General features: G+C 48.6%; 1 long non-coding RNA gene across 1 annotated transcript; it reads right to left on the bottom strand.

Moving 5' to 3' along the window:
* Positions 1–5,295: 5,295 nt before the first annotated feature.
* On the bottom strand, positions 5,296–22,532 carry LOC112927360 (uncharacterized). Its single transcript, XR_003236518.2, has 5 exons — positions 22,384–22,532; positions 21,196–21,813; positions 14,948–15,146; positions 7,224–7,342; positions 5,296–5,443 (listed from the first exon to the last, which is right to left on the bottom strand). It is a non-coding gene; the product is annotated as an uncharacterized lncRNA (long non-coding RNA).
* Between the last annotated feature and the right edge of the window lie 1,292 nt (positions 22,533–23,824).

Here is a 23,824-nt window from a genome sequence, read left to right as displayed (position 1 = left end):
AACCTGCTCTGAAGCGCCACCCGCTCCCCCCCCCCCCCCCCCCCCCCCCCCCCCCCCCCCCCCCCCCCGCCACCAGGCTGCTTTGGGGGAGCGGAGAGGAAGGGGATAAAGTGACTATGGCCTGGCTCCAGCCTCCGCCTTCCTCAACCTCTGGCTTTTCTCATTTTCTCTTGGGGACAAGAAACTAATACTCCATTCCAACAACACTCGAGGTGCCCCGGGCATTCCTCAGGTTGCCAAGCTCTCCGAAGCAAGGAGGTGAAGGCGTGGTGTGTCAGCAGTGACCACGACCCTGGTTTGCAAACCTCAGACCTTTGTGACTAGCTGAGGCAGGGCTGGGGACAGGCAGGTGGTCAGGGAAGTGTACCACCGATGGTCAAGAGCCTTCTTCTAGGTGTGACTTCTGGGTCACCCACATGGACTTGTCACACGTGTCCGAAGATTGCCATCAGGGAAAGTGAGGGACATTAAGAGAACGTGTGTGTTCTGGGGGGAGAAACAGGAATGGAGCAGACATCCAGGGGTTCTTCAGCATTACTGACCAGCTGAGGAGGAGGAGTTGCCTTACCCACCTCTGTCTCCCCCATCTCCTTCCTCCTGCTGCAAACAGGGTCCCCAATCTTCTTTCTGGTTTGATCACAACCCAAGGATGGAGAGTGGCTGCCAGAGAGAACTGGCAAGCTTCTATTACTTCTCAGCCACAGAGACCCCCAAATCATCTCTAGGGCCATCTTGGACAACCACAGTACATGGGTCTGATATTTGCTTTCCATTCAAAACTCGGCTCTGGAAAATCCAGATTTGGGTCACTTTTTTCCAATAAAGCCAGTAACAAGTACAAAATGCTAAAGAAACACTGTTTAGCACCATTTTGCCCTTACTTGTGTAAATCACAACAGTCATGGGTGCCATTATAAATTACTTCTTTTTGTGCATCAATGAACTTTACAAGATAATGGAGATAGAGTAGTGATGTGGTTGGAGCATATTCCCCTCCTTTCTTAACTTTCTAAATCTTTCCTGGCTTTGTAGAATCGCTCCCTAGCACAGTAGTAAATGATATATGAAATGAAGTATTGCTTGCCCCCAGCTAAGCATTAGAGTTGCCATCCTTGTGCCGACATTTATTATTTGGAGTCATGTTCGGGTTGACTACAGTCAGAAAAGCCCATCCATGTAAAAAAAAAAAAAAATTAAACCAAGAAGGAAGGTGAGGGGGACAAGAGAGATTTGTGTAATAAGAAAAATAGACTGGACCTATGATATCAAAATATCGTGTTGACTGACTTTCCACTAATGTTGTGGGATGGTCCAAACACAGAGGAGAGGCCTTCTACCACCGCCATGCTGCACACTCATCTCTTCCTTATTGAAGGAGTTTTGTGTGTTGTGTTCCATGGGGCTTCCCCAACAATAGTTGTCATCCTCATGGTGATTCCCGACCCTTTCAACTATCCCAAGTTATAAGAATGTGATGGCTAAAACCCAAACTGACAGAAGAAAACAAAAAGAGAGTTTTGGAAGTAATTCTCACTATTTCCCTGAAAAAAACAGCTTGTCAATCAACAAACATCCAATACTGTGCATGATTCTACAACTGACATAAGAAATTTGCAGAATGATTCTTGACTTTATGACGTTCATAATCTGCAAGGGGTAGCACAGGAAAAGGCTCAGACATGTTCTTCTAGCACATGTTGTCTGGGATCACATAATTAGCTTCTAATATGTCCATTCTCAAATTATCCATATACAAAATTTAGCCATCTTTATTTCAGCACATAATGCCATCATCTCTCATTCCCTAATTATTACTGAGAAGACTTCAGGATCTATTGTCTGAGTCCAAATCTCAGCTTTGCTTCTTACTGGATGTATAACCTGAAAAAACCAACTTCACCTCTCTGAGCTCTAGCTTCCTTTTTGTGGAAGCAAATTATAGCATATCGCGTGTTTGCAAAAGACATTTGTTTTGTATGTTCCTTCACATGTCTGAGCCTTCTCCTGCGCTACCCCTTACAGATTATGAACGTCATAAAGTCAGGAATCATTCTGCAAATTTTTTGTGTCAGTTGTAGAATCAATCACAGTATTGGATGTTTGTTGATTGACAAGCTGTCTTTTTCAGGGAAATAGTGAGAACTACTTCCAAAACTCTCTTTTTGTTTTCTTCTGTCAGTTTGGGTTTTAGCCAGCACATTTTTATAAGCCAAACAATTACTAGAGTTACTAGAAGCAACACAAAACATGCTCCCAAGTTCAATAAGCAAAAGCAATAGATCTAAATGACAAGCTCCATGTACCAAAGGAGGCCACACATTCATCTTTCTGGGTGATCAATTTTGGGCAGATGTGGTATCACTTTTCTTGTAAAACAAGCAGTGATTTTGTGTTCCATATAATGGATGTATTCTATTTCTACATTTTGAATCAACATGGGTTTTACCTGAGTTTACTAATAATAGTTATATTTATTGAGTGCCTACTATGCTGTAGTGTGCTGATAAATGGGCTCTTGGGGAGTAAAAAAAATAAGCCCTGCTTTGTAGCATTTGCAGATTTCCATGGAGGAAACACTCTTGCCGTGGCCATTTTCAAGCTACCAACGTGACATTATGGAAAAGACGGTCAGCTCTCATCTGCCAGTAGGAGGCTCCTCTCCTACCACCACTCCAACTCTGGCTGGTGCTATGTGTGTATTAACAATAATTCTCACAGGTCCACAAGGAAGATATTATTGTTTCCATCTTACCAGTAAAATATGCTTGGAAAATCCTTTGCCCCAAATCACGTAGCTAGGAAGAGGTGAGTTGGAACCAAGGTCTACTCCCAACCCATAGTCTGTGTGGCACACCACATCTCCTTGTCATACCACTGTGTATTAACAGATGGATGTGGGCATCCCACATCACAAATTCTGGCAGGGTGGAGTAGGAAGGATCGCATCCACCCAAAGGTCCAAGAACTCCAAACCCAACCTTGAGAGACAGGAGCTTTCTTATGACCTACAAGATGGATGTCTATTGAGTTAATTGGGGCAGTTGGTGCTTTGTTTAGGTCTGGCACTTTTCCATGTGATGTCGTCAACCTGGCCGCAGGGGACCAATGAAGCGGCCAGGGGCACCATGGGTTGTCAGTATGTCTAGAGAAGGGTGAGGAAAGAAGCCCTCCTCATAGAAGGGGTCAGAAGGGACATGATCATTCCTGCCCTTCCAACAGGTGCTGGCCAACAAAGTGTGTCAGCTTTTCAGGGGTCTTGTGCGACCAGAAAGGACATTGTCAGCACATCTGAAAGGTCTCAGGTAGTCAGTCCTGCAGTGTACGGATCTTTCTTGTGGTGACTCCAAGGTTGCCCAACTTCTCCCTGTCCTTAAAACTGGGAGCAGTAGCCCTCGTCTTTCTATAACCTTGGGGAATTAATGAATTAATGTCTGTGAAGGCTGCAAATCCTTTAGATGACAGGAGGCATGCAGACAGAGAGCTTTTATTTTCCTCCTGTGACTTGGTCTTTGAGACATCACACCTTTCTATCATAAGACCCAGATGTGGGGATCCCTGGGTGGCGCAGCGGTTTGGCGCCTGCCTTTGGCCCAGGGCGCGATCCTGGAGACCCAGGATCGAATCCCACATCAGGCTCCCGGTGAATGGAGCCTGCTTCTCCCTCCGCCTGTGTCTCTGCCTCTCTCTCTCTCTCTGTGACTATCATAAATAAATAAAAAAAAATTAAAAAAAAAAAATTTAAAAAAAAAAAGACCCAGATGTAAGCAAAGCAAACAAAATAATTGCTTCCCACACTTACTGCCGTTTTATGAGTCCTGTGTTAATAAATAATGATAATGACAAAAATAATAATAACTTGTGGTTAGATAGCACCTTTCTTCTGAGGAGCTCACTGCACTTTATAGAAACAAGAAAAGTTGTTGATAGACAATTTATAGGGAAAAAATTGACTCCTGTTTTAAGAAGTTCATCTGTGGGAGATAATGTGGACTGTGATTTTTGCAAATCAACTGGCAAATACAATCTCTGTTTCTGGTCCGAACCTGGAATAAAAATGCCAAATAGAAGGAAGCAGAGGGACCTGGGGAGAGTAAAGAGATCAAGAGGGCTTCTCTCCCCAGTCATTAACCTGAACACAGTCTAGACACAGTCTGGGACAGTTTTGACCCTAAGTGATCCTGTGACAAAAGGCTGCTCAGAGGCATGGATATTAATATGAGAGGACAACTGTCTGCTTTCTAGACCGTCCTTGGGCTTCTCTCTGTGTTCAGGTAAAGCCCATTGGATCATCTCAACAGACCCTGGGAAGAAGGGTGAAGCTGGAAGTCCACCCCAGAACCTGTCTCCTAAACGAACCCCAGCCTCCACCCTGCCTTTTGAATACTTCCGTCCCCTCACTTCCCTATGCCTCAGAAGGCATAATGCCTGATAATGCCCATCCCAGATCCTCGAGCTGTGCACAACCAGGGGACGGGAGAGAGGAGAAGGGGAGAAACTGAGTTCGCATGTGCCGGGTGTATTCCAGGTATTCATTCGATTCTCATCAAAAACTGGATGATAGAGACGTGTCATCCCCATGTTCACAAGAGGAAATCAAGGCTCAGAGAAGTTAAATCATCTGTCAAAGGCCACACAACTATGAAGAGGCAGAAGCAGCATATAAATCCAGGGCAGTCTGCTCTTCCCAGTCCAGTAAGAAGTCTGGGAGGGGAGCTGATAGTAGACTGGTGCTGCTGGCACCAGAGAGCCCTGCCCTAAGTGTCAGTCAGGCCCAGAGGTTGAGAATCTGCCCCAAACCTGGGAGCCTGAGGACCAACCTGCCAGCAGCATCATGCAGAATGGACCGCAGGTGGGACACAGACTGGGAGCAGGGAAGTGGCATGATGTCTCTGGGCAAGAGATAAGGGAGCTAGCATCGCGTGGACAGGCAGGGAAGGAGGCTGGGTCTGGGGGACCACTGTAGAGAAAGAACTTTGAGGACAGATTGTCTGTGGGGGTAAAAGACAAGGGTCAAAGTTGATCCAGGGCAGTAGTCTTAATCTTCATTGAGTCAAAAACCCCTTTGACATTCACATGAAGGCAGTGGGCCCCTCCCCTAGAAAATGCACGTGGGACAATGCAACTCACAAACACTGACGTCATTTCAAAGGGATGGCTCGTTCCAGGTTAGTGATCCTTGTTCTGGGAAGGAGCCTAATGGAGTGGGAACATCAGTACTGTGTATTTTTGGCTTGGAGGGCTTTCAAGACAATTGTGCACTTATTTTCAGAGAAGAGAGGAAAGCTCTCTTAAATAGAAATTTAAAATCTTATTTATTTTTAATATAAGGGAGGAGTCGCTTTCCTTTTTCTGTTTTATCTTCTGCAAATCTGACAGCAGGAGAGTCATGAACACCACAAAAACCCCTTCACAGATCCGCAGATTCCTCTAGGCTTGGAGACACCTAGACACAAAAAGGACACAAATCCAAGTTACTGAAGGTAGAACATTTGGGGACAAAGGGCAAAAAGGAGGGGGATCGGGGTGGGTCTAAAGACACTCCAGAAAAGCTGATGTCTCAAATTCTCCAGGAAACATGAAGCTTTAATATAGCCAAGTGTGCATCCAGGATACCGAGAGTATTTGCAGATCAGGACAGTTACATAAGAAAATACCACTTAAATACACAAGAAAGATACAGGATGGGGCAGAGCTTGGTTGGGAAGAAGGTGCACTTGGGTGTCTCTGGCAAGTCCCCTTCTATCCTTCCCACAAAGATGAAGTAAATTAAGGGAAGCTAAGGGCAATGGGAGAAGAAGGCAAGGAAGACGCTTGGTAGCAGCTTCCATCTATGTAGAGGAGAATCAAAAAGTCCTCAGGTCCAAATTGGAGCCCACTTTGCTTCCACCAGTTCCATTTTGTGAGAGTAGCCAAACCCCACTGACCCCTCAGGGGACGAAAATCTAGGGATGGAGTAGAGCCACCACACTGGGGTGTGTTGTAATGTGCCCGGAGCCCAGCCTTGCGACTCACACATCGGTTTCTCCCAGTGCTTCCCATGGCATTTTCTGCCCAAACATTGGCTGATCCATCAGCTTCCTTCTCAAGCATGTGATCCAGGTAGATGGGTCTTCATGAGACGAAGCTGGGTGGGGACCACCAGGTGAGTCTGGTCATTGGTTCTGTACACCTATTCCTGCTCTGTGCTCCATGTAGGTGTGTGTGTGTGTGTGTGTGTGTGTGTTTAAGGGAGAGAGAGAGCAGGGTGTGGAGCACGCATGTGTGCAAACCACCAGAGCAGGGGGCAAGGGCCATAGGCTTCCTTCACTAAAACCAAGATTTCCAAGAGGCGTCTGGGTGGCTCAGTGGCTGAGAGTCTGCCTTCAGCTCAGGGTGTGATCCTGGAGCCCTGGGATCAAGTCCTACATCGGGCTCCCCGCAGGGAGCCTGCTTCTCCCTCTGCCTGTGTCTCTGTCTCTCTCTGTGTCTCTCATGAATAAATAAATAAATCTTTTTAAAAAAGTTCCCATTTATAAGCAGGTGCTCACTGTTTATATAGGCCATAGGATGGGTGGCGGGGGGTGGGGTAGGGCAGCTACATGTGAGCTATCTGATGCAGGTGACAATGGCTTAAGGCATTACTTCCCAGACTTTCTTGAAGCCTCCAAAGACTTTGAAGCTCCAAACAAATGGATCTCGCTGAAATCTGAGGCACCGTCTTGCGCCAGGGAGTATAACACTCTTTTGTAGGAAGGGGACAGCCGAATTCCAGAAAATCTTGCCTAAAATCTCTCTGTACCCCAGGATTTTAGATGGTACCACTTAAGTACTGTTTCCTCTTGGAGCCAGCCCTGCTGGCTTCCCCAAACCAGCTCTTCCCCTGCCACCACCCCCATATGCTATATGTGGAGACTGGCCAAGGACAGGGCACACATTTGAGAAAAAAAAAAAAAAACTCCCAAACTGGAGCTGCTTTTCTAGAAACTTCTATTGTTGTGATGCTTCTTAGATCATGGCTGTTTAACTGGGACATACTAAAAATAATAAAAGCCAGTGGACACTGAGCATTTAATATGTGCCAGATTTGGTGCTAAGTGTTTTACATACATTACCTCATTTGTCCTTAAAACAGCCCTATGAGTGAGATACTATTATTATCATCCCCATTTCATGGTTGAGAAAATCGAAGCTAGGAGTTCAGTAATTTGCCCGAAAGTCACAGTCATGACAGAGCCGGGGCTTACCTGAGTCTGTCCGATCCGAGAGCTTCCTCTTGTACCCTCTCTGTGATACACAACAATATTCTTTTCTGGAAAGTTCCAAACCTCTTGCATTCAATCCTAGGTACCAGCAGCAGAAAAGCCTGGAAGACACAGAGGCAGGGAAACACATAGGCAACAGAAGATTGGTGGCATCAGTAGAGGGTCAAAAATCTCAAAACCCCTCATACTTGGTCACTCACATGTAGCCTGACCATGAGCAGGCACGTCCCAGCAGCCCTCCTCTCTAGAAGGGCTGGGATTCGATGACTTTCCTCAGGCCTGAGCATGATGGCCCCTCTGAAATGTTTGCAGTAAATGCTTACAGCCACATTCTCTCCCTTCCATTCTTCCCATTGGCCTCTTCACGCCTCTCCCCTTTGTGACGCTTCAAGGACAGGGCTTTGCTGTGTGACCTTGACAAACCGTACCATTCTGCATCTACTTCTTCGTTTGGTTTGTAAAATGAGCAGAGTAATTCCTACCCCTTAGAGTGGTTGTGTGAATTAACTGTGGTACAAATCATAATAATAATAAGTGCGATGTGCCTGGCACGTAGCAGGTGATCAGAAAATGTGGGTGTTCTACTCTTTCTCTTTCCTTCTCTCTCCACTTTATATTCTCCTCCCCTTCTCTGGACAGTGGACCACAATGGCAATTTTCGACCCCCTGGATCTTCCAATCACTTCTGTGATGTCGTGAGTCAAGGTCAGTGGACACGAACCATGACCACCATCTGGCACCTTCTATTTGTAAGTAATGCATCTTGCTATCTGGGTGCTAAACTTGGTCTAGCTGCATGATGTAAACAGGTAAAAATTCAAAACTATCTTCTAAAATAATTTTATATTTTGAATTGGAAAGTAGCTTCCAAGAGCACATCTTTCTCAGATGCCACTGGGAAGGGAGGTGAAGCAAATCAGCACAGTGCAAGGAGCTGCCTCAAAAGTAGCAGTTTCCCAGGTGCCTGGGTAGCTCTGTTGGTGGACTCTTGATTTCAACTCAGGTCATGATCTCAGCCTCATGAGATCAAGCCCCATGTGGGGCTCTGCACTGACTGTGGAGCCTGCTTGGGATTCTCTCTCTTTCTCTGCCCACCTCCTAAAAAAAAGTCGCAGTTCCCATTTCTGGAAAGGTTTCATCCAGTTGCACGGCACAGCTCTTCCCTCATCCCCACTGCATCCTTGGGAACTGCATGCTTGGGGGACAAGTGGGCTCTCAGCCCCCACCTCCACTCCCACTCCCTGGCGCTTTGCGACCTCCTCATGGGTGACAGCAAGTTCCATGTCACAAAGACGGCCATCCGGGTACTTGGCTGTTCCTTGGAGGACTGCACAGACCCAGGGGAACGGGGCTTCCCGCCTCGACCGTGAGGAGCAGGAGGAGGCTCAGAGCCCCGGACGGGGGAGCCGGTGGGGCCTTGCAGGCGGCCAGGCCGGGAGGGTTCTGGGGAGGGTTCTGGGGGGCGGGAAGGAGACTTGGGGACAGGAGCTCTGCCTGCGGGGTGGCAGCCGGGTGGTGGCATCTCTCTGGTTTTCCAGGCCACGCCCTGGAATCGTCGCGGATTCTTTCTGACGTTAGGCCAAACTTGCAGACCTTGACGGCAGCGTTGGGGACACTCCAAGAGCAGGGCTCTGAGTATTTCCCGCAAACCACATTCCACAGAGTCACCTCTGAAGCCCCTGAGGGGCGTGCTTCACCCTTCACTTCTGAGAACCCTCCTCCTCTCCAAGGACAGCAGATCCTCTTTCATCTGCTTTAGGTATTGGAGTTCCTCGTTGGATTTCATGTCAGGAAGAGCTCCGCCACCAGGAAAAGCTTGAAAGCCTTTGCCTAGATGGGATCCAAGGTCGCTGACCTCAATATGAAGGTGACCCAGGGCACCCTGGCTCTTCCTGGGAACCCAGTCAGCCCCAGGGAAGCGCCCCAGGCTTATGAGGCTCAGAGAGGCTGCCCTCCCAGCCCCCACCAGTAGGATGGCAGCTCATAGCACAGCCGAGTGAAAGCTGTGATTTTCATTTTTAAAAGCTTAAGAAAAAATGCACAGGGAGCAAATGTACAGGAACTTCTGCTAAGGACCTGCTATGTTAACTGCAGATCGTCTTCTCATGAGCCCTGAAAATGGATCCTGGGAGCACATGACAAAAACCCCATACATCTAACCATAAGTTGGTATTCTAAGAGTGTCCCCCGCTCCCCTGCAAGGATGCTCCCCACCACTATTCTTGGGTTCTTGCTTCGGTGGCTAAGGAGTCAGGCTATGGAGGGGTCAGGGGTGACCCACTTTGGTCCTGGTTTTTTTAAAGATTTTATTTATTTATTTGAGAGAAAGGAGCCCAATGCCAGAGCTTGATTCCAGGGCCTGAGGATAATAACCTGAGCCAAAGGCAGACACTTAACTGAGCCACCCAGGTACCCCTTGGTCTTAATTTACCAAGGATGAGGTATAGAAGTTCACCCAGGACAAAGCCAGGCCTAAGAGAAGGATATTCTCTAGGCTCAGATTAGGAATCTCAGACCCAGGGAGAGACAGTTCCAGGACACTACAGCCCCGGATGGTATCCCAGGGTCATTAGGTCCCTGGGTCCTCTTTCCTGGGGTTCCGCCCTGAGTCCAGTCCGAAGCCTCATGTGTTAGCATAATCGGAAACACAGTCCCTGCCGGGCTGGACAGAGCAGCGTTCACAGATCACTGCCCTGAAGAAGTTGATGAAAGGCAACTGCGCCACAAGCAAACTCCCTGTCACTCCCCAGGGCCTGCAGCGCTCCAGGACTCCCAGAGATTGACACCCTAGCCGCTCAGACCCCCAACATGCTCTCTTTCTTTCCGCCTCGTCCATGTCACTCTTTTGAAGCTCTGCTCCTATTCCATGACCACTTAGATCTTAATAGCCTTCTCTCGCATGTCCCCTCCTTCCTTCCAAATGAGAAGCAGGTATAAATGCTGGGTCTGCATTTGTCAAAACCAACGGGAAGGTGGGATACATGTCTGGGAGGGCTGATGAGAGAGAGGGAGAGGGGGAGGGAGAGACGGATGACACTCTAGGGCTGGAGCTTACATACTCTAAGGGAGGGGGGAGAAGAGGTGTGCCGGGTTTATAAGGTAGTGGAGAGGTGGGCTGGGGTCCCCGCACATCCCCAAGGCCAGGGCACTGTGGGGCCAGGGCTCAGAGGCTCCTCACAGCTGGAGTACAGTCACTCACTACCTTCACCTGACAGCACCAACTTGGGGCTATTTCCCCCCTTTCCTGTTACTCCTGGATGGCAAATATAGGTGGATATATTGTACTATGCGAGCACTCAAGGCGTGTGCATGTGAGCATGTATGTGTGTGTACCCTTACGATCAAAACGTATCCTCTGTCGTTAAAACAAGTAAAATAAAAACAGTATTAATTATGTTTTGGATTGATTCACAGAGATCTGGGAGCATAATTTCAATAAAGACTAGACTTGTGACTCCAATGCTTCATTCTTATTTGAATTTTAACATAATTTTTCAACCTTTCCGCCAGACCAGCATTTGGCCAGATTGACAGCTTTCGAAAGCTAAAATCTTTCCCATCTTCTCCCTACTTATAGAGGCTTGGGATTCTGGGGCTCAGGCTTGATGGCCTCCCTACATGCGTGCTCCTCCCTCATCATTTTCTGTGGCTTCCTGCCTCACAGCCAGCCCCCACAAGGGCGAGATGCTCCTGAACATGGCAGCAGAACTGCCTTTGAGTCCATGTGTATGGGGTGCTGCTTGCTTCTTGCCTCTTTCAGTGTGCTCCGGGTCCCGTGACCCCATTCACAGAGCTCTAGGCCAAGTCCATTCTGTTCTTCCGCCCTCACTGTGCTCACCAGACCTTCCTGGGGCAGGCAAGGGGCTGTTGCCTGGGACAATGACAGTGACTCCCTCTTATCCTCACTTGTAAGCCCCTTCTGAAGACCTAGGAAAGATCCAACTATCCCTGGAAACTGCCCGGGGTAGGGACAGGGGAAACTCTGCTTGTAAATGGATTGACCCGAGAATCCCAAATTCTGTAACCCCTGTGACAACCAAACCATCAGGTACCCCTTGACGTCCTCATTGTTGGGAAATAAAATTTGTAACATATATACATCTAGATCTCCTCATCTAGACATATAGAAAATATAGGTTTACCTGTTACGGAGCTCACACACATACATGTACTTTACATATATATATTAAGCAACAGAGACACCCCCACCCCCACCCCCACACACACAACCACCATCCCCTAAGGGCTCCATAGCCCCACATGTGTCAATCAGCACAGGCTCCCAAATGCCCCCTTGCCTCCATACGTCAGCTGTGTGCATTCATAATTGTATTTGCTGCAACCCCGGATATATTCCTGACAGGAGAATGCTTTCCTTTTGACTAGGTGTCAGCAAAACCAGAATTTTCTCCATATGATTTTACACATCTGATAACTGAAAGAACTCTCTGCAGTCCAGATTCTGGCTTCACACATTGCAAATTCCGCTTCTGCTGTGCTATCGATCTGCTTCTGGATGCAGATGCCGCAGGATCTACATACACTGGGTATGCGCCCAGGCCCTGCACCTCCACATGGCAATGCCACAGGAGCCAGCACAGGGCCTGTAGGGGTATTCGTGGGAGCCATTTCTATACCAGAACAGTGAGTAATACTTTAATGTATGCTGAGGAGACTGCAAACTGCATAAATATCTTACTAAAGCCAAATTAAGTGTCTCCCCAACTCACTGTTCCCTTAGCCAGATCCGCAAGATGCTCAAAGCCACTTCAACACCCTAAGAAACTAGTGAAGCACGTGGAGGGAAAGTTAAGGTGGAAAAAAAAGACAAAAACCTTAACCTACTTACCCTGCTTTTGCCAGTTTTGCAAAACATACACCCAAGTGACCTGATAGCTCCAGCGCCTCCAAGTCCGCAGAAGGGATGTTGCATGTGTGGGGGGTCCTGACCCTTCAAATTTATTAACTTCACAGTCAAGCCACCACCACAAGTAGGACTTGGCTGCCATTGATACAAGGGATGAAGGAAATCAAGTGTTCCCACTGCAAGGCAGAGCTTGAGCAAAGACGTGGAAAGCTCAGGATTGTGTGTGTTGAGCAGGAAAAAGCTCATTTGGCAGGAGAGTTGTGGGCAAGATATGAGGCAGAGGAGGGAGATCTAAAAGGCAGGCCAAGCGCAAAGCACAGAGGTGGCAAATGTGGGAGTAGGACGTCATAACATCAACTGTATAGCAGGAAGGTTTGACTTGCACACCCAAGGCCGAGGGCAGGGACTGTCCCTCTCAGTGCCTGGGTTGGGGTGGGTGGATGGGAGACAGGGAGGCCAGCCCAGGAGCATCGGCTGCTCTGTTCTGTATTTCAGAATTCTCTGGGACAGGAACAGAAGGGTGTTGGGCAGAAACACACGCTCACTGACTTGCCAGCTCTGAGGCAGTGCCCACTCCTCTTCCTGCCCTGCCCTGGTTCCCCATTACATGTGACATGAGCTCTTCTCTCTGAATCCTGGCCGCTCGGATCTGTCCTCACTCTGTGGGTCCCCATCTCTGGAATTGCGCTCTGCACCTCCTCATGGTCCTCCCAGGGCACTGAGTCTCAGGAACACGGTCCTGCCCTGACCTCGCCTCCGCAGGGTACCATTTCTGCCAACCTTCTGAGACCAGGAGGCAAGAGGAGGCTGTGGCTTCTTTCAGTTGTAGCAACTGAGTATATTGGCAACCAACTGTGCAGATGGCAAGGAGGGGGGATGGCTCAAAGAGGATGCCAGTGCACACAGGTGGAAGGAAGAATGTGCGTTTAGCTGAAGGAGCAGCACATGGTGTGGGAATCAATGCACTTCATCGTGAATGTGTCCCATTAGAGGAGAGTAGCATCTCCTATTTGCCAGCCAGCAGCTTCGTTTTAGAGCTTTATGTTCTTGAGCTTTGATCATGGAGAAGTTGGGGTGTCTCCTTTAGGTTTTGGCACTGCTCCCCTGTCCCGCCACCTACACTTTCTTCCCAGGTGATCTGACATGAGCTCTGGTTTTAACGCCAGGTTTACACAGAGGCCTAGGCCTCTGCTTTCAACTGTATACTCATTAACAGGGGCTGGCACTGGCAGGGCACCCGCTATCGTTGGGTATTCTTTGTGGCCAGCGCCCATTCCGACTGGCTGGTATCCCTGTCCATAGTGAATTTTTTTTTATTGCGGAAAATGCATATAACTTAAAATTGACCATTTTAACCATTTTTAACAGTACATTTTGGTGCCATTAAGGATATTCACATTGCTGGGCAACCATCACCATCAGGTTTCTCTAGAACTTTTTCATATTCCCAAACTGAAACTATATCCATGAAATGTAAATTCCCCATTCCCTCTTCACTGGCTCCTGGCAACCACCATTCTACTTCCTGCTCTATGAATTTGCCTATTCTAGGTCCCTCACATAAGTGGAATCATACAGTATTTGTCTTCTTGTGACTGGCTTATTTCGCTTAGCATCACATTGATTCTACCATGATGCAGCATGGGCCAGAATTTCCTTCCTTCTTAAGATTGAATAATATCCCATTATATATACGTACCACATTTTGTTGAACCATTCACCTATTTTTTTAAAGATTTTATTTATTGATTCATGAGAGGGACAGAGAGTGAGAGGCAGAGACACAGGCAGAGGGAGAAGCAGGCTCCCTGTGGGGAGCCCGATGCGGGACTTGATTCCGGGTCCCGGGATCACGCTCTGAGCTAGAGATAGACACTCAACTGCTGAGCCACCCAGGCATCCCAATCCATTCATCTATTGATAGACACTTGGGTGTTTCCATCCCTTGGCTGTTGTGAATAGTACTGGTATGAACATGGTTGTACAAACATCTCTTTGAGTCCCTGCTTTCCAATCTTTGGGGCATATGCTTAGAAGTAGAGTTGCTAGATCATATGATAATTCTATGTTTAACTTTTTGAGAAACTGTTGAATATTTTTAATATCACACTTGTTATAAAATAGATACAATTGCTACTCAACATCTCCACTTGGGTGTCTAGTCAGCATCTCAAAGTCAAGATCCCCAAAACCAAAATCTTAATTTGCCCCAGTGCTCCCCACTTCTATGGATGGACTCACCACACAGGCAAGGCTAAAACCCTTGGCATCACCAGTGGTTCTCACTTTCTCTCACTCCCCACATCTAACCTTCCAGCAGATCCTAGAAGCTCTACTCTCAAAATAGAGCTGGGACCAAGTCCCTTCTTGCCAATCCCACTACTATCATTGGACCCCATGCATCATTACCCTGACTGTGCAACAGCCTCCTAAAACATCTCCACTTTTTGTCCTTCCACCATCTAGCTTCACACAGTTGCTATGGGCATTCATTCAGAATGTCAACTAGATGACTTCACTCCTCTAATCAAAGCTTCCAATGGCTTCTCATCATAATTAAAGAAAGAGTCCCACAAAAGTCCCAAGTCATGACCATGATGAGACGACCCATTCCATGGCCTCCCGTCCTACCCCTCTGGCTCACATCTGGCCCCACTGGCCTTGACTCTTCCTCAAACAACCACTGGGTCCTGCCTTTACCCTGCAAGGTGCTTCTCACAAATCATCAGACTAAATCAAGAGGGATCACCCAACAATCATGTCTAAGACAGATGCTCCAGCCTGCAGTCTGCTGATTCTGCTTCCCCTCTGCTCACACATTCAGGACTCCCCAACTTACATTATCTGGTTGTTTAGTGGCTGGATGTCTAGAAGGAGCTGTCGTTCCTTCTAGAGTATAATTAGGGCAGCGAGAGGTCAGACGGCTGTAACCCCAGGGCATGGAATAGTATTGGCCACCGAGCTTAGAACTCAGCGTGACAAAGGCCCTTCCCATCATGAGGCTCACGGGCACATCTTTTTCTCCAGGCTGGTCAGATCTGTGGACACAGGGAGAAGAGGAAGTGCTGAAATCCACTGCTGAGACACATGGGCAGATTCGGTCAGTGCTTTGGGATTCTGGGCGTCTGTGTCTAGTGACTCTGAACTTGTGGGGTCAGAGCCAGCCCTGTCAGCAGAGGGGGGAGAGCACATAGTGGTGACTTTAAGTGCCTTAGGAAGGCCTCAGGTGCACAAACAGCTTCATCACTAACTAACCTACTGTCACAACTTAAGTTTTGCCATTAGTAATTATTTTCTTTGCTTACACAAACCTTATATCCATTTGACTCATGAGAAACCCAGGCATTCAGTCATCCAGCCTGTGTAGCAGGGCTGGAGCTCTGTCTGAGCTCTGCCCCCTGACCTCCACCTGAATGTGATTATTCTGAAACAGCTCTGCACAGCTCTGTCCTAATACAATGTATTCTTCACAATGCTCAGTTTTCAAGCTATGGAATGAAGGGAATGGATGCTTAAGGAAGGACAGAGGGTCATGTCTGGAGAGACAGAATCAAGGACAGCCTCCAAATTGCTACCTGGCTGCTTTGGGCCTAAATAATCTTTGTTCTGAGGGCCAGCACTTTGGTGTAAACCTGCCATTGGGAAGTGCTATGGCCTGATGACAAATAGCCCTAACTGAGGAGCACTTGGAGCATTTTGGAAAGAAATGGTTGCATTGAAGAGGGCCAGTTCTTGGTCATGTAGTGGCACCTCGGTTTATTCTTCCAGAAACTCATCTCCCCTATTCTAGTCACCTGGCCTTTCAAAATGGTCATTTGGTTCAGCTCTATATAGACTATGTTGTTCAAACAAGTGCGCTTTTGAGAGTAGAAGGCAGAGTAGTTATGCTAGAATAATGGCAGGGGTGGGATTGTCCAGGCCAACAGGAGGCCAAGTCCCCTAGTCATCTCTTCTGACCATGAGAGATTGAGTCATGATCTAGCATTTTAATGTACCAAATAAGAAGTAAGAGTCCCCAGCCTCTCCTGCAGGGTTCAGCCTCGCTGTGGGCACTGGCCTCCTGGCCTCCCCTGTTCTGCCCATGTCCCTGGGTCTAACCCTTGCATTTTCCCTAAAGGCCTAAGTTCTCCCCTGGGTCTCTGGCATCACCTATCAGCATAGGAAAGCCTGTTTCACCTACTCTTTCCTGATCACCATTGGTTTTCCTGGGTGCTCCGCTTCATGAGGACCTCTTCGGGGGGTTGTGTGTACTCACTAATCCTGAGAAATGGCTTGACAGTCTGGCGGTGGAGCCTGTCTTTTCTGTCTTTTCTGGAGTTGCTCTAAGTCCTTGGCCACAGTCTTTGAACAAACCTCTTCAGGAGGGAACTACTTACACTGATGATCTGTTTAAAATTGGTTCCCACACCCTAAGGAGTTGCTGAGCGCACCGGGGCTGCTGAATACAACTTGGCTAAGATCAAAGTTAGAACTTGCTGAGGCTTTATGTCTGCAACGACCCAGAAATCCTTTTTGTGCTCCCTGGTGATCAGCAGAGATGGTGAGCAAGTAAGTGTTCAAGGAGCAGCAAGCCCCAAGGAACATGTTCCGCAGCTCGTTTTCTACAGCCTCTGTCAATGGACCGATTCCACTGCAGCCCAGCACATAGTAGGTGCTCAGTAAACATCTCCAGAGCTATTGTCCAATCATCTCCATGGGCCTGGATTTGTTGGGTCAATGCTGTGGTCTGAGGCTTCACAGAAAATTCTGGAACATCAGCTCTCTTAGAGAAAGAGCTTAGTGGAAAAAATGGTCAAATCCAGTCCCCTCATTGGTTTTAGGTAAGAAAGCCAGGTGAGGGCCCCAAGAGGTGAAGTGACCTGTCCAATCTCACTAATGTCGGAGGCAATACTAGGCTTGGGCCTCCCGACTGCTCCTCTGTCCACACCACTTGGCCACAGGCCAGCTGGCTCTCTGACACCATGACTCACCTGATGTCTCAGAACTGTGATCCAGAGGCTCAGGCTCAGCACCAGACACCCCAGCTCTGGCCTGTAACCTTGGCACCATGGTTGTCCATACTCCTTCATGGCTCCCTGCCCAGCAAAATTACTCTCTGCCTCCTCTTGGTGTGATTCATCCCCCTGGCCCACTGACACCCTGTCCATTTCCCCACTGGATTCCTGTTGGCTTGAGATGTACCTGCCTTCCTGCCCATTTTACCAGGAATGATATCTTTTTCATTTTCCTTCCTCTAATGCTTCAATGATACCTACCACTCATATATTATGTGAATGAACAACTTGCTGTGTGACCATAGGCCAATTGTTCACCATCTCTGGGCTTTCTCTTGGATCTAAAAAATAAATACGATGCTGCTAACCTGACACGTACCATGGCCATGCTCTGATATGTATGTTATTGTGCAAATATCTTGGAAATACAGAACCTGACTATGGTGCTCAACAGTAAATGCCTTGTGCTGAGAGCATTTCTTGGAGTTCCTGAAAGGGGACTTTTCTATCTAAGATGAAAGAAACAGAGGGTGGCTCTGAGCAGTCCTAAGCTATGTATACTCTGTGTCTGAGCACCTAGCCTGGAGCCCAGCATCGGCTTCAGGGAGGGGTGGGGGAAGGAAGGAACTTGTGTAGGTCTAGGGGTGAAGACGTCATGTGTAGACACTCCTCTCTGAGGGGCCCCCAAGTGCTCCTTCTCAGAGTCTGTCCAGGCCACCTGCCCCCAGCGCTGGCTGGTGAGGGCGACGGCCTTCTTCCTCAGCTGGGTTCCCATTGCTGCAGATGGAGCTGGGAGTTGCTTTTAATTAGAGACACTCTTTTCCTGTTTTCCATTGGCGGCTGCTTTCTGAGTTTCCTGCACACCCTCTGTTGCTTCCCGAAAGCATTTTTTTTTTTTTTTTAAAGAATTCCAAACTGTTTGGAATAAGAAAAGAGAAAGCTATCATTATGTGAGCTGCATGGTGGCTTCTGCTGGCTTCCCAGTCATTTGGAGGTGATCAAAAAGATGACTCTGGTGTCCAGGCATGGCCTGGGGAGCTCAGTACCACCTTCTCCTTCCCAGGCCACCAGCTCTGTTTGCCCATATTGAGTACCTGCTATGTGCCAGGCCTACAGATGAACCAACATGGTCTCAACCAGAAGCTCTTAGGTCTAGAAATTTGACTAATTGCACTCATGCCACGACAGAGGTATAGACAGTGCTCCCCTGGGCACAGAGCAGGGCCAAGGAGAAAGCAACAAGAGAATATCTGGCCCAGTGGGTTGTCTTCCCTAGGGCCTCACAGGGAAAACACAGCCCCACCAGGCTCTGATCTGGATTAGAACCTGCCCCCTCACATAGCTGGTGGAGGCCACATTCACTTAGCACACAAGGGATTCTGGGAGAGCTACCAGATTTAGCAAACAAAAATACAGTGTGCCCAGTTAAATGTGGGCTTCAAACAAGCGATACATAATTTTTTAGCATAAATATGTCCTAAATATTTCATGGGACATACTTTTCTTAACATAGTATTTAGGGCCTATTTGCACTGAAAATGATTCATTGTTGATCTGAAATTCACATTTAACTGGGCATCCTGTGTTTTATCTGGCAACTCTTTTCCCAGGTCAACAGAGAGTCCCAGACCATAAACCAAAAAAGTCCACTCTATCCGGCAGTGGGTTACATGGGATGCATCACACTTGGGGGAAGAGCAGCAAAAAAACCAGGAGAAAGAAAGGGACAAGTGGCCTCCATGTGTCAGCAGGATGAAAAAAGTCAGGGTTCTAATCACAGAAGCATCCACATTGTAGGTACCGAGGCTTGTTTGAAACTATCAATATCCAAGGGGAAAGTGACAGAGATGATCACAGGCCGGGCCTGCTGCTCACCAGGAGGAGGAGAAGGAGGAAGGATGGTGGCCACTTGCGAGAATGCAACCCTTAGTCCAGTAATTCCCAGCCTTTTTGCTACTGCTGTTCCTATCATGGTCTATTTTGATGCGTATTCCAGCCCAACCCGAAATATGTGTCCTATGGCTGACATCATTAACTTTCCCTTAGTGCAAGTGTGATTCTGTTTGAGAATGGTTTCTGAATATAGAGAACTCTCTGACATCAAAAGAGTAAGATCAGAATGTCTGCTGAGCGTGGAGCCTGCCGCGGGGCTCCATCCCACGACTCTGAGATCGTGACCTGAGCTGACAGTGAGAGTTGGACGCTTGATCGACTGAGCTGTCCCTAAAGTTTGTTTTAAAAAAAATGTTTAAATTAAAAACAAAATTGCTGAGACTTTCTGAAAAGAAAAAAAAAAAAGTCTGCCAGGGCAACCAGAAAGTTCTAGAAGATCACTGAAGGAGATCTGGGAATGGGAAGTGAGATGAGGAGGGCAAAGCCTCAACCCTCCGGGGTTCCTTCCTGGGGTAAGAGGCCAAGTGGAGTCTAGAAGAAGAGAAGCAACCCCCAAACCAACCTGGCTGGGCTGGGAGTGGTCTGTATGGAGGAGAGAGGCCCCAGGCCCCGGGCAGTGCCGACACATCCCTGCTTCTCAGGAGGAAGAAGGTGCAGCCTGCTCTTACCTCTAATGTGCTTTCTGGACTGTGAGGAACTCTCCCACGGTTTCTTCTGTGTGCTTTATTGTTGTTGTTTTTATAGAGGGGAGTGGGGGAGGGCCAGAGGGAGAGAGAGAGTCTCAAGCAGGCTCCACATCCCGCAAGGAGCCCAATGGGGGACTCGATCCCATGGCCCTGATATCATAAACCGCAGCCGAAACCAAGAGTCGGCCGTTCCACCACTGAGCCGCCCAGGCGCCCCTGCCCCCGGGGGTTTCCTCTATGTAAACGATCATCAACAGTGCCCTGGGCCTACACGTTGCACAAACCAGGCCTGATATTTTAAACCCTTTCCGTTCACGGAGCATTTTATGCTTGGCTTTGTTCTGCTCTCCAGTTTCCTACTTCACCAGCGGGGCTCTGAAGAGTCGCACGTGGTCGATAGGGAAGTGCCGTTTGAGCAGCTCCAAGAGGCCATCCCCTCTTTGCACATCTCTAGTTTCGGCGTGGAGATCAATTATAGGCTTTTACATAAGAAGGCTAATGCGTTTTCAAAGCAGGCAGATCGCCCTCCCATGTTTTGACAGTTTGGCTTTAGTTGAAATATAATTAAACTTTTCTAAGACAAGGGCTTTGAAACTCCATCTACACACTGTTTACATGTCTTTTTTTCTTTTTTTCTTTTTTCTTTTTTTTTTTTTTTTGCTTGAGAGTTGGGTTCTTACTTGCTGCAGTACAATTAATTCGCCCTTCACTTTCTGCACTCAAAACAAACACTGGTTTTCAGCGTTGAGCTTTTATACTCGGCATAGCTGAGAGTGGAAAAAATAACATCTGAAACAGGATGGGCTTTTGATGCTACCTCCTTATGACAGACACGTTTGAAAACCACCGCTGGTGAGTCACTCACATTCTGTGCATACCCTCTCCAAGGAGCAGGAAGTGTGGGTATTTGAAACCCTTAGGCCATGAGAAGTTTTCAGATGCGTTTTAAGGATAGGCCAGCAACCCCTCCCAAGCACAAGCGTGCAGTGGCCTTGCTAAGTGTGGACCAGCCTTCTGCCAGCCTCTCTTCCTTTGTTCTCCTTGCCCTGGTTTTGCTTTTCTGCTAGCAAGCCGGGTCTGTTAAGTACAGAGCTAGCGAATTTATAAAACCAACAAAAACATTAAAAAAAAAATCGGCAATGACAACAATCAGAGCCTGGCCGTTGGTAGGGCGGGTGGGGGCAGGCAGATGGTGCAACAAGATGTCCCCAGGCGGCTCGCTGGGGACCCAGCCTTGTGGCTCTGTGGCCAAAAAGAAATAAAGAAGTCGGGTCCCAGCCAGTGCTTTCACTTCTAACCCGACTCATCAGCTGTGGGTAATGAGTCCCCACGCCTCTGCTTCACTATCTCCAAAGGCCAGAAGAACAACAAAGGGGATGGGGTAGGGGTGGGGGGGGGGATACAACTGAACTAAACTGAAAGGACTTTAGATGAGAGATTTTAAAAAGAAAAAAAACAAGAACTTGGTGGAAATGAGCCAGATGTTGCCATGAAAGAAGTTCTTAAATCCTAACCTTGTTTGGGGAAAGGAAGGAGTCCCAGGGAAGGATGAGTTTCTGAGGATGATGAGCCCCCAGAGGGAGACCTCAGCGTCCCCCATGTGGATGGAAGTCTTTCCAGAACATCAGCCTCTGATATCACCAGAGGGAGTGATCTGGAGGGTGGTGGATTCACGGGACCATCCACTTTGCGCTTACGCTTGTGTTGCTACTGATGGTTGTCTGAAGCGAAGGAATCGTGTGGGAAGCAGAAGCCCAGCCTTGAGCACTGGTGGTGGTCCAGGAACGTGGGAAGAATCCCGAACCCACTGGAGCTGTGTCAGCCACAGGAGCAGCCCGAAAGCTGCAGGCCACGAAGGCCAGCTGCCTCCCAATCCTAAGAGAACTAAAGCCTTCACTGATGAAAAAAATCCCTGGAGTCTTAACCAGCAGCTCCGGGAGAAGTGAGATGGCTGGTGGCGTCATGCAGTCCTGGACAAGCTGATGGAGAAACGCACACTCCTCGGGTTAGCACAGTGTGGGCTGGTGGGGTGTCCAAGCACAGCACGGGCAGTTCTGAGCACCTGGGATCAGTCACCAAGGCAGCACGTGGGACACACAGGAATAACTTGGTGTGTCCTCTCCCCGCTGCAGCTGAAACAAATCACCATATATTTAGCAGCTTAAATAACATACATCCGTCATCTTACAAGTCCTATAGGGTAGAGGTCTGACTCGGGGCTCACTGGGCTAGATTTGAGGGGGGATGGCGGGGCTGGGTTCCTCCTCAGAGCTCTAGGGAGAACCTGTGTCCTCCCCTCCCATCTTTTCGAGGTCACCTACATGCCGTGGCTCGTGGCCTCCTTACACCTTGCTGCACTTTTCTTCTATGGCCATGCCTCCTCTGGCTCTCTCCTCTTCTGCCCCCCTCCACTGGTAAGGACCCTTGTGGGGTCCCCCCCCACTGGGTCCACCTGGAGAATCCAAGACAGCCTCCCACTCCTAAAGTCAGCTGGTTTACAGCCTGAATTCCTTCCCCAACCTTCATTCCCCTTTGCCATGTAATGTAACACATTCCCAGGTCCTGGGGAAGGATGTGGCCAGCTCTGGGGCCATTACTCCCATTACTCGGTGAGAAACCATGGTATCCTTTATCTGTGATTCTCACGGGGCATGAGATCATTTCTTGTTTATAATAACATAATACAAATAACACACACTTACTATGTGCCAGCCACTGCTTTAAGCGCCTGTGCTTTTAATCTTCCTGACAGCTCCCCGCGGCAGGTGCCCTTAGTCTCCCCCCTGTATAAATGATGAGAAAGTACAACACCCATGGCTGGTAAAGGGTCCAGATAGGGCCAGCACCCAGCCCTCTGGCCCAGACTCCAGGGGGTTTTCTCTGAAGAGATACATATAAGGGCATTACCTTCTTGGCTCCTTGCTCCCCGTAAGTCCTCTTGCAGAGAGAGGGGGCTCCCTCTGTTGTGTCAAAGGCCCTTGCACAGCAAGGGAAGGTTAGTTATAAAGTTATGTTCATCCTACTGCCCTTGACACTGTCCAAGTCCTGACCACACGGAGCTGAGTTTCCAGCTGAGAGTTCGGAGGAGCCAGAAACATACCCAGCCTTGTGCACTCTGCTTCCACCAGGAGATACAAGGCCCAGGAAGAGCTGATGCATGGAAATCGCTTTGCTGCCATTTTCCATGAATGGAGAGGGCCTCCGCATGGGAGAGGAAGCAGAGTGTCATAAAATGAAGTGTGGGCCACCCTTCAGGGCACCCTGGGGTCATCTGGTTGACGGGGACAGAGCATGGTCACACAGGGGAAGTTGGCTGCCATCTGTGTGCCCCTCAACGGTGGAACCCCGCAGAGACAGCAGGTTGGCCTCTGCAGAGGGAAGCCCCCACCCCCCACCTATGGCTTGCATGACTTTCCCACAATAACAGAGGGGAGGCAGAGCCAGAAATTCAGACCAGACGTGGCCTCCTAGAACCCCTTGATTGTTTTAGAACTCATTGCCTCCTTGGTCCAACATGCAATGGCCTGGCCCCTGTTGGCAAGATCAACGGTAAACTGGAGAGAACGGGGAGCCAACTCAAAGCTCCTCGGGGCCCCAGGGAAGCAGGACAGAGGGAACCTCAACCGCCAAGTTCCGCAAATTTCACAAGTTTATTACAAACCCCAGAAGTGTTGTTTGGTTGCTTAAAAACGATTTAATTTTTGCAATCTCCCAGAGAGAGGGTGCCTCACTTTAAAACGGGTGTTGAAAAACAGTGGCTCTGGGGGAATGAAGGGTGTCTCTTCTCCAGGGAAGGGGGCAAGTAGGCAGAGAGAAGCAGCCCCGTGTTGAAGCTGTAGGAAACTCGGAGTTCTGACACCTGGGGCACAAGGCGTCTGCTCCCATGGTGGAGCCAACCCTCCCATTATGTAACCAGAATGATCACCTTCTCCAGGTTTGCCTAGGATCTGTGTGATTCTCATCGGAACATTGCACACCATGAGTGGAGAGGAGGCCTCTTGTCATGGTGGAGAGAGGGCTGAGCTCTGACATCAGATGGGCCTGGGTCTGAATCCCAGCGCCGCCTCTTCCTCCCTTCATACCTCCGACAGTTCCCTTAGCTGACAGCTGCCCAGTCGAAGGGATACAACACCTACCCTGCAC

This window comes from Vulpes vulpes, chromosome 4 (genome assembly GCF_048418805.1).
Source record: "Vulpes vulpes isolate BD-2025 chromosome 4, VulVul3, whole genome shotgun sequence".
NCBI lineage: Eukaryota > Metazoa > Chordata > Mammalia > Carnivora > Canidae > Vulpes > Vulpes vulpes.
Note: the sequence above shows the minus strand (reverse complement) of the source record. Positions and strands in the feature narration are given on the sequence as shown.